Source organism: Chiloscyllium punctatum, chromosome 15 (assembly GCF_047496795.1).
Source record: "Chiloscyllium punctatum isolate Juve2018m chromosome 15, sChiPun1.3, whole genome shotgun sequence".
Lineage (NCBI taxonomy): Eukaryota > Metazoa > Chordata > Chondrichthyes > Orectolobiformes > Hemiscylliidae > Chiloscyllium > Chiloscyllium punctatum.
This window is the reverse complement of record NC_092753.1, coordinates 78,121,264-78,135,891: the sequence shown is the minus strand read 5'-3', so window position 1 is coordinate 78,135,891 and position 14,628 is coordinate 78,121,264.

The following is a 14,628-nucleotide window of genomic DNA, read 5'->3' as shown; positions in this document are numbered from 1 at the left end:
GGAATTACCTTATGCAGTAGGTTTGAATAGATTGGGGATGTAACTACTGGAGTTCAGAAGAATGAGGAGTGATCTTATTGAAACATATAGGATCCTGAGGAGACTTTTTTGGGTGGATGCCGGAGAGAGCTTTCCTCTACCAGGGGAAGCTGGAACTAGGGGACAAAGTTTAAAGATCCCTTTTAAGATGGAGGTATGGAAAAGAAATCTCTTAGAGGACCATATTGTGTAGAATTCTCTTCCCAAAAAGCAGTGGAGGATGGGCTATTGAATTTATTCAAGGCTGTGTCCGGTAGATTTTTGACAGAAAAGGGAGTCAAGGGTAATGGGGTACAGAGTGGAATTGAGGGGACTATCAGATCAGCAATTATATTATCAAATGTTGGAACAAGCTGAAAGAGCCAAATGGCCCACTCGTGCCACTAAGACCTATGTTTGTTTTTTGTAATTCGCTCAGGGAACATGGGGATCACTGATTGGGCCAGCATTTCTTGCTCATTTCTAATTGCCCTTGAGAAGGTCACCACCTTCTGTGAGCTGTCTTCTTGAACGTTCCAGTCCATGTGCTGTGGGTAGACTTTCTAGTTACTGATATGACTGCGTAATTTGCTTGGCTATTTCAGATGGCACTTGAGAGTTAACCACACTGCTGTGGGTCTGAAGTAATATGTAGGCCAGAGTAGGTAAGGATGGCAGATGAACCAGATGGGTTTTTTCCAACGATCAATAATGGTTTCATGGACATAATTAGACTCTTGATGCAATTGTATAAAAAGACAATGGAAATTTGTTACTGGCAGAAGGCTTTATTTCAGAAAGGGAACTCCCAATCTATAAGCTAGTCAACTAACAGCCCACATGGTATGACATTTTTGAGACGCACAGGTCAAGGATATTGTTTAGTTAAATATGTAAAGCTCTTGCAAGTGTCTTGTGATGCAGTTGCAGTATCCGTACCCCGAGGCGGAAGATCAATGTTCAAATCTCATCTGCCATGAAGGTGTGTTGCAGCATATTTGAACAGGAGGATCAAAATAACTGCAAAGCTGTTATTAAGAAAATCAATGACACTGAATTTGTAGATAAGAAGCTGAAACATGTAATGTGAATAAACCTATTACCAAAAATCATGTTAGTGTTTAGTTTCATCCAATGCAACTGACTTGGGATTGGAATACCAGGCAGTAGCATGTAGTTAATGAGTATCCACCCTTGCTGATCTCTGAAAGAATTGCTACTTGGAGAATGAGGGGTGACCTTACAGAGGTTTATAAAATCATGAGGGGCATGGATAGGGTGAATAGACAAGGTCTTTTCCCCAAGGTAGGGGAGTCCAACACTACAGGGCATGGGTTTAAGGTTAGAGGGAAAAGATTTAAAAGGGACCAAAGGGGCAACTTTATCATGTAGAGACTGGTGCGTGTATGGGATAAGCTGCCAGAGGAAGTGGTGGAGGCTAGAACAATTCCAACATTTAAAAGGCGTCTGGATGGGTACATGAATAGGAAGGGCTTAGACCAATATGGGTCAAATGCTGGCAATTGGGACTACAGTAAATAAGGATATGAAGTTGGACTGAAGGATCTGTACATCTCTATGACTAGTGTGCACATCCCTATTATCACCAGGAGGGTCTACAGTTACTTGTTACACTTTAAATTTCAAACTCTGTAAGCAGATCTCATCTATTTTGCTTTGAGAGGTGGCTAACAGGAAAAAAAAAGCTGTAGGAAGAAAGGTTGGACATTATTGAACTGTTTGTGGCCTATTTGCATAACCCTGTCCTGGAAAAAGAAAGAAGGCATTATAAAGCAACTGTCACAACTCAGGCCTCTGAGAGCATTTCAAAGCTACAGAATTCAGTTTGAAATGTTGCAAGATCTATAGCAGACAATTTGCACACAGCAATATCACACAAATAATAATAAGATTACTCACCAGATAATCTGTCTGGTTAAGCATTAAGTGTACTCCTAGAAGGCTCACTGCTAATTGAGAAATTCATTTGCTTTGGCAAAAAGCTTAAGACCTTGTTTTGCCAAATTACACTGAAAATGCTTATGTCCACCTAGAATCACAGACATAAATCAGTTTAATATATCATCTGAAAATATCATTACTTTAGTATACTAAAGTAATATTGCATCTAAGTGTTAGCCTTGGACATGTGGTCAAGTCTCTGGAATGGGAGTTAAACCCACAGCTTTTTGATCCAGAGTTAAGAGCGTTTCCACTGAGCCAAGGCTGGAAAGAGTTAGATTTATTGGCAGTTCCAAAGAAGACTCAAATTGGACACAAAACATTAACACTATTCCTGTCTGAGCAGATGCTGCCAGAGCTTGAGATTTCTTCCATATAGTTTGTATGTATTTACTGACAACTTTTTTTAATAACTCTTTCACTGATGTGCCACTAGCATTATTCCTTTCCATTTGCTGCCGTTGAGAAGGTGGTGATGTAACACCACTACAGATTATACAACCCGAGGGGCTGTTAGGAAAGAAGCTTCAGGTTTTTGACTTGGCAACAGTGAAAGAATGGAGATATAGTTCATTGTGTATGGCTTGGTTGCAAGTTGTAGTGTATCTGTGCATCAGTAGTCCTTATCCTTCTAAGTGGTAGAGGTTGAGGATTTGGAAGGTTCTGTCAAAGGAGACTTTGTGATTTTCTGTAGGGCATTTTGTAAATGAAGGAGCAGCGCTCCAAAAGCTAGTGCTTCCAAATAACCCTGTTGGACTATAACCTGGTTTTGTGTGATTTTTAACTTTGTACACCCCAGTCCAACACCGGCATCTCCAAACAGTGCTGTTAGTGTAAGTTGAAGATTGAGTATTTGAGTTGGTGGAAGTGCACCCATCAAGTTGATTGGCTTGACCTGGATGGTGTTGAGCTTCTGGAGAGTTGCAGCTACACTCAGGTAAACAAGTAGAGGGTATTCCAACACACTGCTTCCATGTACCTTGTAGAAAGTGGACAGATGTTGGGAGTCAGGCGAGGGTGGTGGGGGGGGGGGGTTACTCACCACAGATGTAGTCCTCATGGGTCTGCTCCCATGAATGGGCAATGAGCAAAAGCATGATTAACAAAAAAAAATTAAGTTTCAAATTTTATCCAACAAAATTACTACTTCCAATAATGCAGTGGTTTAACTTTGTGTGAGACACTATCAAAATGACAAAGGCAGACATGATAAATGCCTAAGACCTTGTCAATATTTTTACTTTACAAAGCTGATACCTCCAAAACTCAAGCTTAGTGAATTGTCTTGAGCGATTGATGCATCAATGATATCTAGCACACAGAATTTGATGTTAAAAATCACACAACACCAGGTTTAATTGGAAGCACACTAGCTTTTGGAGCACTGCTCCTTCATCAGGTGATATTGGAGGACACAATTGTAAGGCACAGAATTTATAGCAAGAATTTACAGTGTGATATAACTGAAATTATGCATTAAAAAATACCTTGATTGTCTGTTGAGTCTTTCATCTGTTCGAATACCATGATGGTTTCACTTCTTTCGTGTGTAAATCACAAAACCTTTTTTAAAAAGTTGCATTCTCAGGTTAGCTGTAACAATTGATGTTAACTAGACAATATGTTGAAGGTGTTAGCCCCCTGTGTTCTCTGTCTATGCCATGATATTTAGATTGATTCTAATCTAAACAGTGAGATAACAGAGTTTTACATGAATTCATGCCATTTTTGAGCAAAGTACAATGTAATCCTGCAAGTACAAATTCATCCCACAAAATATATGTGTGTATGTGGGTCTTTGTGTCTGTCTGGGTTGGGAGTTGTGAGTGTGAGAGAGAGTGTATATGTGTGTGTAGTGAGTGTAGAGTGTCTTAAGTCTATGAGGGGGTGCATGTGTGAGTGTTCCCTCCCAGTTGGGAACACTTCAGTGGTCCGGGACATTCGACCTCGGACCTTCAGGTGACCATCCTCCAAGGCAGACTTCGGGACAGGCAGCAGCGAAACATGGCCGAGCAGAGGCTGATAGCTAAGTTAGGTACCCAAAGGGAGGGCCTCAACCGGGACCTTGGGTTCATGTCACATTACAGGTGATCACCATTGCACTATACACACACACAGACACTCCTACACACACACGCACACACACAGGCACCCCTATACACACACATACACACGGACACACATATACACAGTCGTGCACACAGACACTCACACACACCCACACTCCCACACTCACACAGGCTCTTTTTAGAGACTTAGACCACTCTACACTCATGCACGCACATGTACATTCTCTCTCACAGACACAACCCACCAACCCAGACACGCACACACACTCCCACACTCACACATGCACCCCCTCACAAACTTAAGACACTCAACAATTGTGTCCTTCACAACCACCTGATGAAGGAGCGACGCTCCAAAAGCTAGTGTGCTTCCAATTAAACCTGTTGGACTATAATCTGGTGTTGTGTGATTTTTAACTTTGTACACCCCAGTCCAACACCTGCATTCAAATCATGACAAAATTTGATGATTAGATGACAAATACATTAGAAACTGCTGGAAAGTATATTTGACTTTGCCAGTTGCAGGTGGTGTAATGTGCACTGGATAACTTTAAGTTTCTTTGCTAAAGTATTTGTTCATGGTCTCAAGCTATACACTGCCTATAAATCACATCAGGAAAGCTTTATTGTTGCAAATGCACATGTCAATCATTCTATCGATAAGTACCTATCTTCTGGAGATAATTTAAATTAAGAAAAGGCCCACGTATAAAGGTTACATCTGTTCATTTCAGGTGAGAAGAAAATAAGTCACTGCTGGAGGGGTATGAAAAGAACAATCTACAGCTTGCTACAAGCCTATGGAAAATAAAGCTAAGTTAAAGAAAGCTTTAACTATAATAGTTCGTCACTTTTCGTGAGGCTTGTTTGTAAGTTATTGATAAAAGAAATTACTTGCAAGAAGGTTTTCTGATGTAAGGGTTTGAGTTGCACTCTGCATTTGAGATAATACACATACTAGTGCAGCATCAAAGTGCAGTCATTTTGTGACTCTAAACTGATAGACTCGCTATTCTGTTTGTTACTGGCTTACTCAGAACTGTACAGTGCATTTCATCTATCCTCTGTAATATCTCTTGTGATCTCAAGAGCGTCTAGCTACCTCTTCTGTACATTGTCTGCTCCATCAGTTCTTACATTTGTGCAGAGTACGGTTGGACTTTTGCCCTGTACAACCTCTGCAGCACTTACATGCTTATTAGAAGTTTCTGACAGATTCAACAGTATTGTGCTGATTTGCACTATTTGACAGCTAAAATGCACATTCAGTAAAATTGTGCATTCCTTCAAGTGCACCAAACAATGCTTCTCATTTACCACACAATCAGTTTACTAAACTTCTTAGAGACCTAAACTGCAAAGGGACAGGAAGGAATGATTATGATGATAAAATCTTTTGTTGGTAATTTGCTGCTGTCCTGGAGGTCTTGAATTATGCGGCAATAGAGTGTATTTGCGACAGTTGTTCTATAATACATCATCAAATTAAACATTCCTCACCCAACAATGCACATGTTATTTGACCATGATTGTTTCAACTCTAAATATCAGAGTTGAAACAATCCCATCATCATGTGACATATGGATTGTCATCAGGTAAGAAGTGGGTAAAGGATGCCCACCTTTGACACAGTAAAGTCGGATGATGATTGTGACTTGCACGTTAGTTTTGTGGCACAGGCAAAACTTGATTAGAAGGATTCAAACATGAAGCTCCAGGAATTATGGTCATAGATATAGGATATGACAACGCTTTCCAGACCATTGGAAAAAAAAGGATATTGAAGATGAAGTGTTAGTCTGTGAGGATGGAAGAGTTAAGAATTGTTTTATTTTGAGGAGAAGAATGATAATGTCAGATTTGAAAGCGAGCAGGACAATATCTGAAGGGTGAGAGCAGGTAACGACTTTAGCTCACATGGGAAGTAGGAATTGAACTGAAATGTTCGGCATTTTCATGGAGATAGGATCGAGGGCATCGGAGCTGGGTTTCATGAACAAGATGATCTCAGAGAGGGCATGAGGGGAAACAGAAGAGAAACCAGAAAACATTGCAAGTTCCATTGTAGGGTAAATCTTTAGAACAAGTCTGAGTTTGGGCTAAGGGAAGGGAAGCTAGATGCAGACAATGATGATTAGATGGTTTCGACTTAGAATCAAAACGTTCAGGCTGTTGGAGGTGAAGGTGAAGGTGAAGGAGACAATGATAAGGTTTAAGAAGATGTTTTGCAGTAGAGGAAAGGATCTGAGGTTATTCTTGCATGCTAAGGTGATTCTGGAGTGGTAAGCAATTTTGGCAGGGAAGAGCATGATCCTCTTGTACTCTATGTGGTCTACCTAAATCTGTCAGTGAATGGAAAACCACAGCCAAAACGTTGATTCTCCTACTCCCCAGATGCTGCCTGACTAGCTGTGCTTTTCCAGCACTACTCTCTTTGACTGTCTTATATCCATTCAATCTGCACTTGCTACTCTTGATGGATGGAAATCAGATGAAGGGCGGGAGAAGAGAAAGTAATTGTTTTCATGCGAACAAGAGTATCAAAGGTAAAGGTGAGCGTGTGTTTAAGCATATTGATAGCTGCAGAAATGTCCCACTGGATGGACAAACAGGAAAAGACACTCCAACGACTGCTTTGAAAGTAATGGGTTAATTGGGAAATGGAGACTCTGTTAGATATTCCAAGTGTTTTGCAGCACTGTACTTGGCAATTTTTCAATTTTTTTCTAAATGGTGTCTATGACTCTGCAACATCAGCCTGGGACCAGCTTGATGTGCCAGGGAGGTTTTTCCTCACCGTCTTCCCAGTCAGTCACAATCATGTTCAAAGTGTCTGAAAAATGCAGGAGTCCTTCTGAAAATGTAATTAAGCATTCTCAAAAGGTACCCTTTGTACTTGGATATTTTATTTTCATTCAGTGAACGATATTTGCTCAATCACTTAGTTGAGAACAGCCGTGTGTTCAAACATGCACAGAAATAATCCCACATTCCTAGAGTGTTTGATAAGTAGACACAAACAGCCTGTTTCTCAAATATATCACTGTAGAAACCAATGCCCGATTCATGTTTCCCTGTTATTGCTGTGGTTCGACTAGTTACATCTGTAACTTTCAAATGATGCGTGATGTAATAACAAAACCTAGCCCAATGTAATGAAATCACATTGATCTCTCTCTGTTGTTGCTAACCACAAATGTAATACTTTGCCATAAAGAGATAAACCCATTAGTGTTAGCCTTGATCGTTGTCCAATCAGCAGCCAAGGCTTTCTCTTACTCCTTTGCTATGATTTAACAAGATGATTTCTGCTCTTCTTGCTTAACCCCATATCATTGCTAATTTTAGTTCCCTTTTAAAAATAAGTTTGAGTAAACTGGAGATATTTTGTATTAATCTTTTTGGCACACAGAGATGTTTCCTTCTTCAAAAACATTTTTGTTCTAACACTTTAACATTATTGTTACGTTGAAATGACAATGCTCCATTTTGATGATGATCTAGACCGAGAGAATGCTGACGAGCAGCATACAGGTACAGGCCATTTGGCACCATGAGGTACTACGCTTTTCAATTCGATCATGGTTAGTTTGGACCTCAATGCACTTGCTCAGCTTAGTTCCATATCATTTTGACCTTCACAAAGATCTGTAAATTTTTTTTTTTCTGCAATATTCATATAGTGTTCAAGATTTCAATTCCTCTTTCTGTGAAAAACTGATTCCCGTTGAAATGGAGGAACTCTACTTTCAAGATTAGGACCCGTCAGTTTTGAGTTCTATGAGAGGAAATAGCTTCTATGTATCTACCCAATTGAAACCTTCTAAGATTTGTAATGCCTCGGTCAGTTCATGACTTAATTTTCTATACTCAAGGGAATACAAGCAAAGTTCACACAACCTGTATTCATCATTAATTCCCCAAGTCATAGGTCTGCCTTAACCACCTTCACCATCTTCAGAATATATGATTAAATTTTTAATTAATTTACAGAATGTAGGTAAATGTATTTCACATAATTACTTTGTGACTGAAAAAAACATTTACAATGCTCAAAAATCACTTAAATCTGATTTTTGCCATATCATCAGCAAACCTATAACAATGTTCTGGTACATATGCACACTCCATGAAAATGTAAATATTGCAACTGCATGCCCAATGTTGATGTTCACTATTAATTTCTCATGATTCAGAAAAGCAATTGGCCACACCTGAAGTTCCAATTCATATCAGATATCATTGATCTAGACTGCTGTCAAAATCATGCAGATATATAGCAAACAACAATATGATTATTTGTTGCATGTATTGGGGCACAACAACATCTCTGCTTCCTCAGGCAGCTCAGGAAATTTAGCATGTCCATAAGGACCATCACCAAATTTTGCATATACACCACAGAAAGCATACTGTCTGGGTGCATAACAGCTTGGTACAGTAACTACTGTGCCAGGACTGTAAGAAACTACAGAAGGTTGTGTGCACACTGCAGACCATCATGGAAGCCAACCTCCCACCCAGGGACTCTGCTTACATGTCTCATTGCCGCACAAAAGCTGCCAACAGCATCAAAGACCCATCCCACCTTGGTAATGCTCAGGCAGAAGATACAGAAGCTTGAACACTCACACCAACAGGTTCAAGAACAGCTTCCTCCCTGCCATTATTAGACTGATTAATGATCTCTCTAACTTCAAATAATGTTGATCGTGCCTTACATTCGTCCTGTGTGGTGTAACATGCAAGCCTCATTCTGTCCAAGTTTTTTCATCCTACAAACTGTATGTCATTGCTTGCCATAATCTGCCTGTACAGGTCACAAACAAAGCTTTTCACTGTACTGAGGTACGTGACAATAAATCAAATCAAATCAAATCCTGTGCTCGGTAATATGTCAGCTTTCTCTATGAGCCAGAGTATTGTGCACAAAATAACTGCACTAAAAAAGGATTTTGATTTATGAAAAGAACCTAAAGTAGGAACTAACATTGTATCACACAAAGAATCAGTAGATGGATGAATTAAATAGATCATATTGCCTTCCTTATCTTTAATGATTAATGATCTTGTTACAATGAACTCCAAGTACCAGAAAAGCACACCTCAATATATTAAAAGGGTGCTATCTAAAACACCTTTCACACCCTTGCTTCTCAGGTGGATTAGTGTTTTCCTGATTTCTGTATAAATATTTATCATTCAGTACAATTTCTGTGGTCGGTGAACGAAAGCTGTGCAAACATGGTCATCTGAGAAGTCTTAGCAGCAACCTCCTTAGAACTGTACTGCATCTGTTATTCATGGAAACTGAGAGCACTGCAATTATTTTGCCTGCTTCCCCAGGTGATGATCCTTGTGTCCCAACCTGAGAAGACCTATTAGTGTTCTTTTCACCAAAGCACTACCCATAATAATGGAAGGACCTTCCCTAATCAAGCTTCTTAGACAATCAATACTGCATCAGTCTGATGCTGCTTTGCTGCCCAAGCCTCTAAATGTCAAATATTTTAATTGGCAGACCAGCATGAGTAAGCTCTGCATTCTAACAACTTGACTGGATTCTTCAATGTGCTGGACATCATTAACAACGTACTAATAGGCTTCTATTCTCAATACCACACACATCATGAACAGAAAGAAGTTTCATTCTGAAAGAGGGCAATTCATTCAGGTTGGATGTTTCTTTAACTAAGGCTATCCATTGTGAGTGAGGATGGCTTGCTTCCATATTAAAAATGACTTCTGTGGTGCCTGAAAAGTCCAATGGATAAGCTATAGTGTCCGTCACAGGAGGGATAAACTGTGTTTGGGGCAATAGGAGGGTAAGATGCCCAGGTTGTACGCCTTTGTTTTTCTGTCATCACCTGACTGCAGCTTGCCATTGGTGATGAGTATTGAGGCTCACAGATCCTGCCTGGATGCTGTCCCTCCACTGCGGGCAATCTTACACCTGGGATTCCCAGGTGACATGAGGATATTGTCCTTTTTCAAGAAGTAATCGAGGTATCCTCTTCCCTCCTGGGGCTTGCTTGCCTTGTTCAGATAGCTCACTTGTTTTGTGGGACTTATGCCAGGCACGTGGTTGATATGGCCCAGCCAAGGCAGCAGCCCAAGTGTGGTCAGTACTTTGATGCTGGCGATGTTGGTTTAAACGAGAATAATGGACATTGGAGCATCTATCTAGCCAATAGATTTCCTGGGGCTTGTGGAGGTTGTGCTGGTGGTATCTCTCAGTTGTGCCTGCTGCCCATAGTCCATCTTTCTGAGCTACATAGGAGGGTGGGTATGGCTGCTGCTCTGCAGACCATGAGCTTGGTGCTGGCTTTGAGGTCCTAATCTTCACTCTCTACCCCAGACAACCATGGGTTGTGCTGCACATGGAAGGCAGTATTTATTCATTAATGGGATGTTGAAATCAATGGCTGGGTAAATATTTACTGCCCATCCATAGTTTGTCCAAAGAGCAGCTAAGAGCCAACCTCATCGCTGTGGGTCTGGAGTCACGTGTGGGTCAAACTGTGTCAGGACAGCAGGGCACAGTGGCTCAGTGGTTAGCACTGCTGCCTCACAGCACCAAGGACCTGGGTTTGATTCCTGCCTCGGGCGACTATCTGTGTAGACTTTGCATGTTCTTCCCGTGCCTGTGTGGGTTTCCTCTCACAGTCCAAAGATGTGCAGGTCAGGTGAACTGTCTATGCTAAATTGCCCATACTGTTAGTCAGGGGTAATATAGGGTAGGGGAATGGGTCTGAGTTGGATACTCTTTGGTGGGTCAGTGTGGATTTGTTAAGCTGAAGGGCCTGCTTCCATACTGTAAGGAATCTAATCTAATTTCTTCCCTAAAGGACATTAGTGAATAAAACAGTCTTCTCGTGTATATCCTTAATTTAATAATACAATTTATATAGTTAAAAATCACACAACACCAGGTTATAGTCAAATAGGTTTATTTAGAAGCTTCTAAAGAAACCTATTGGATTATAACCTGGTGTTGTGTGATTTTTTTAAACTTTATCCACCTCCCCCATCCAACACCAGCACCTCCACAGCATAATTTATATTGTATTAATAATTAGCAACCCCCTCACACACATTCCCTCACAAACAAGGTGACAAATATAGCAGCAGGAGTTGGGCTTTCAAATCCTCTCATATTTCCTATCATTTGATTAGACCACTGTTGATATGTATCTTAACTCTATCCACTTATTATTGACCCATAACTTTTACAGGAGGCCTCTGACTGTTTAGGGGTGGGATAATGGATTTAAAATGGATTTAATATTGTGACAATAGAAACAAAAGGATTTTTGATTATCAATGGTATAAAAGGTTATGGAGGTGGTGTGGTGGTAGGCACAGAAGTATTATGATTGAATTAAATGGTGGCACAGGCTCCCAGGCTGAATGCCTTCTTATGTTCTTATATTGCAGGTATAAGTCAGTAAGGATGGTGATGATCAATAAGCCAGGTCCGGTGCAATGGAGTTTTGAACTAAAGTTAATGGAAAGTGACAGATGAAAAGCCAGCAGGTAGCATTAGACCAAAGGACCAGAAATTTCTGTAGCTATCCTCCTGACTTTCTATTGCAATTTCACTAGATGGTCAACAGAGTCCTGGAGAAATGGCATATATGATAAAATAAGACTATTTACACTATTTGCTAAAAATCTGCTATTGATATGATAATGGAAGTTCAGTGGACAGTCATAGAAATTTAGGGCCACAGAATCTAGAATATACAGAAAGAAAAAAAACACAAAGAAGTTCAACATATTACTAAGTATTTTAACCGGAGAGTCATCATCACCACAATATGATGCTGTCTTGCATCTGAACGAGTACTATTTTTAATGCCTGTAAGAGTTTCCTCAGAGAATAAACTGATCTCCTTGACACAAAAACTGGTCTTAACTCTATTCCTAAAATATGTCTTATTTCCCTGCAGGAGAATCAAGATGCAAAAAGTCATGTGCAATAGAAATTTCACTTTATCAAAACTTCAGGACTAAGGCAAACATGCATAACTGTATCCCAAAGGGTAAGTGATTCTCCCATGATGATTTGGAGGATATTGTTTTCCACTTTGAAAGGGATAAATATCAGTACTTCACCATGCAAACTAGTAAATTGATATAAATACCACACTCAGTACATTTATAAAGAAAAATATCTTGACACTCCAAACTGCAGAAAGTGATTGGTAATGTTTGGAAATACAACAAAGTATGCTTAGTAGCAATTTGAACTATATTTTTCTACAAGGCTTCATCACTGTTCACTGGTGCAGGGTAATATTGGTCAGCTACACTGTTCAGAAACAATGTTTTTCTCAGGTCAGTCAAACAGTAGCTTGGTCCTTTCTCCATTTCATTTACATCAGAAACAATTTTATCCGAATGTTATGGTGACTGCACCATGAAGTGTTAACTAATGCCCATGTCCATGACTGCATCCACATCTCCACTCTATAAAATGAGATATCCTTTTATTTTGCAAAATTCAAAGTAGAGTCATTAATACAAAAAAAAGCATTCAAAAATGATTCTGGAACTCAGATCCTGCTTAAGGAGTCCTCCATTGGAAGATAAGAACAGTCAAAATCTAAGTTCTCTCAAATGTCTGCAATGTCTGACTATTTTTGATCCAGAGTGCTTGCCTAAAGCAACTGTCACAAACCAACTCACAAATGAATAAAATTCCTACGCGTTAGTAAACTGTCCACTCAAATGGAGTTTGAATACAAATGTCTGATGATTGAAAATTATTTGAATTTAAAAATGATTAACCTTCTTCAATCTGAGTACATGATAAAGAGTAAGGGAGCAGTGAAGTCATTTTTATTGGTTAACTGCTGAACCTACTTGAAGTTGGTTGCTTCAATGGATTTTGCATATTAGGAGATTTATTTCATAGAACATAGAACATAGAACATAGAACAATACAGCACAGAACAGGCCCTTCGGCCCACGATGTTGTGCCGAACTTCTATCCTAGATTAAGCACCCATCCATGTACCTATCTAAATGCCGCTTAAAGGTCGCCAATGAATCTGACTCTACCACTCCCACGGGCAGCGCATTCCATGCCCCCACCACTCTCTGGGTGAAGAACCCACCCCTGACATCTCCCCTATACCTTCCACCCTTCACCTTAAATTTATGTCCCCTTGTAACACTCTGTTGTACCCGGGGAAAAAGTTTCTGACTGTCTACTCTATCTATTCCTCTGATCATCTTATAAACCTCTATCAAGTCACCCCTCATCCTTCGCCGTTCCAACGAGAAAAGGCCGAGAACTCTCAACCTATCCTCGTACGACCTACTCTCCATTCCAGGCAACATCCTGGTAAATCTTCTCTGCACCCTCTCCAAAGCTTCCACATCTTTCCTAAAGTGAGGCGACCAGAACTGCACACAGTACTCCAAATGTGGCCTAACCAAAGTCCTGTACAGCTGCAACATCACCTCACGACTCTTGAATTCAATCCCACTGCTAATGAACGATAATACTCCATAGGCCTTCTTACAAACTCTATCCACCTGAGTGGCAACCTTCAAAGATCTATGTACATAGACCCCAAGATCCCTCTGTTCCTCCACCTGACCAAGAACCCTACCATTAACCCTGTATTCCGCATTCTTATTTGTTCTTCCAAAATGGACAACTTCACACTTGGCAGGGTTGAATTCCATCTGCCACTCCTCAGCCCAGCTCTGCATCATATCTAAGTCCCTCTGCAGCCGACAACAGCCCTCCTCACTGTCCACAACTCCAGCTATCTTTGTATCATCTGCAAATTTACTGACCCACCCTTCGACTCCCTCATCTAAGTCATTAATAAAAATTACAAACAGCAGAGGACCCAGAACTGATCCCTGCGGAACTCCACTTGTAACTGGACTCCATGCTGAATATTTACCATCTACTACCACTCTCTGACTTCGACCGGTTAGCCAGTTTTCTATCCAATTGGCCAAATTTCCCTCTATCCCATGCCTCCTGACTTTCCGCATAAGCCTACCATGGGGAACCTTATCAAATGCCTTACTAAAATCCATGTACACTACATCCACTGCTCTACCCTCATCCACATGCTTGGTCACCTCCTCGAAGAATTCAATAAGACTTGTAAGGCAAGACCTACCCTTCACAAATCCGTGCTGGCTGTCCCTAATCAAGCAGTGCCGTTCCAGATACTCGTAAATCCTATCCCTCAGTACCCTTTCCATTACTTTGCCTACCACAGAAGTAAGACTAACTGGCCTGTAATTCCCGGGGTTATCCCTATTCCCTTTTTTGAACAGGGGCACAACATTCGCTACTCTCCAGTCCCCTGGTACCACCCCCGTTGCCAGTGAAGACGAGAAGATCATTGCCAACGGTACTGCAATTTCCTCTCTTGCTTCCCACATAATCCTAGGATATATCCCGTCAGGCCCGGGGGACTTGTCTATCCTCAAGTTGTTCAAAATGTCCAACACATCTTCCTTCCTAACAGATATCTCTTCTAGCTTATCAGTCCGTTTCACACTCTCCTCTTCAACAATACAGTCCCTCTCGTTCGTAAA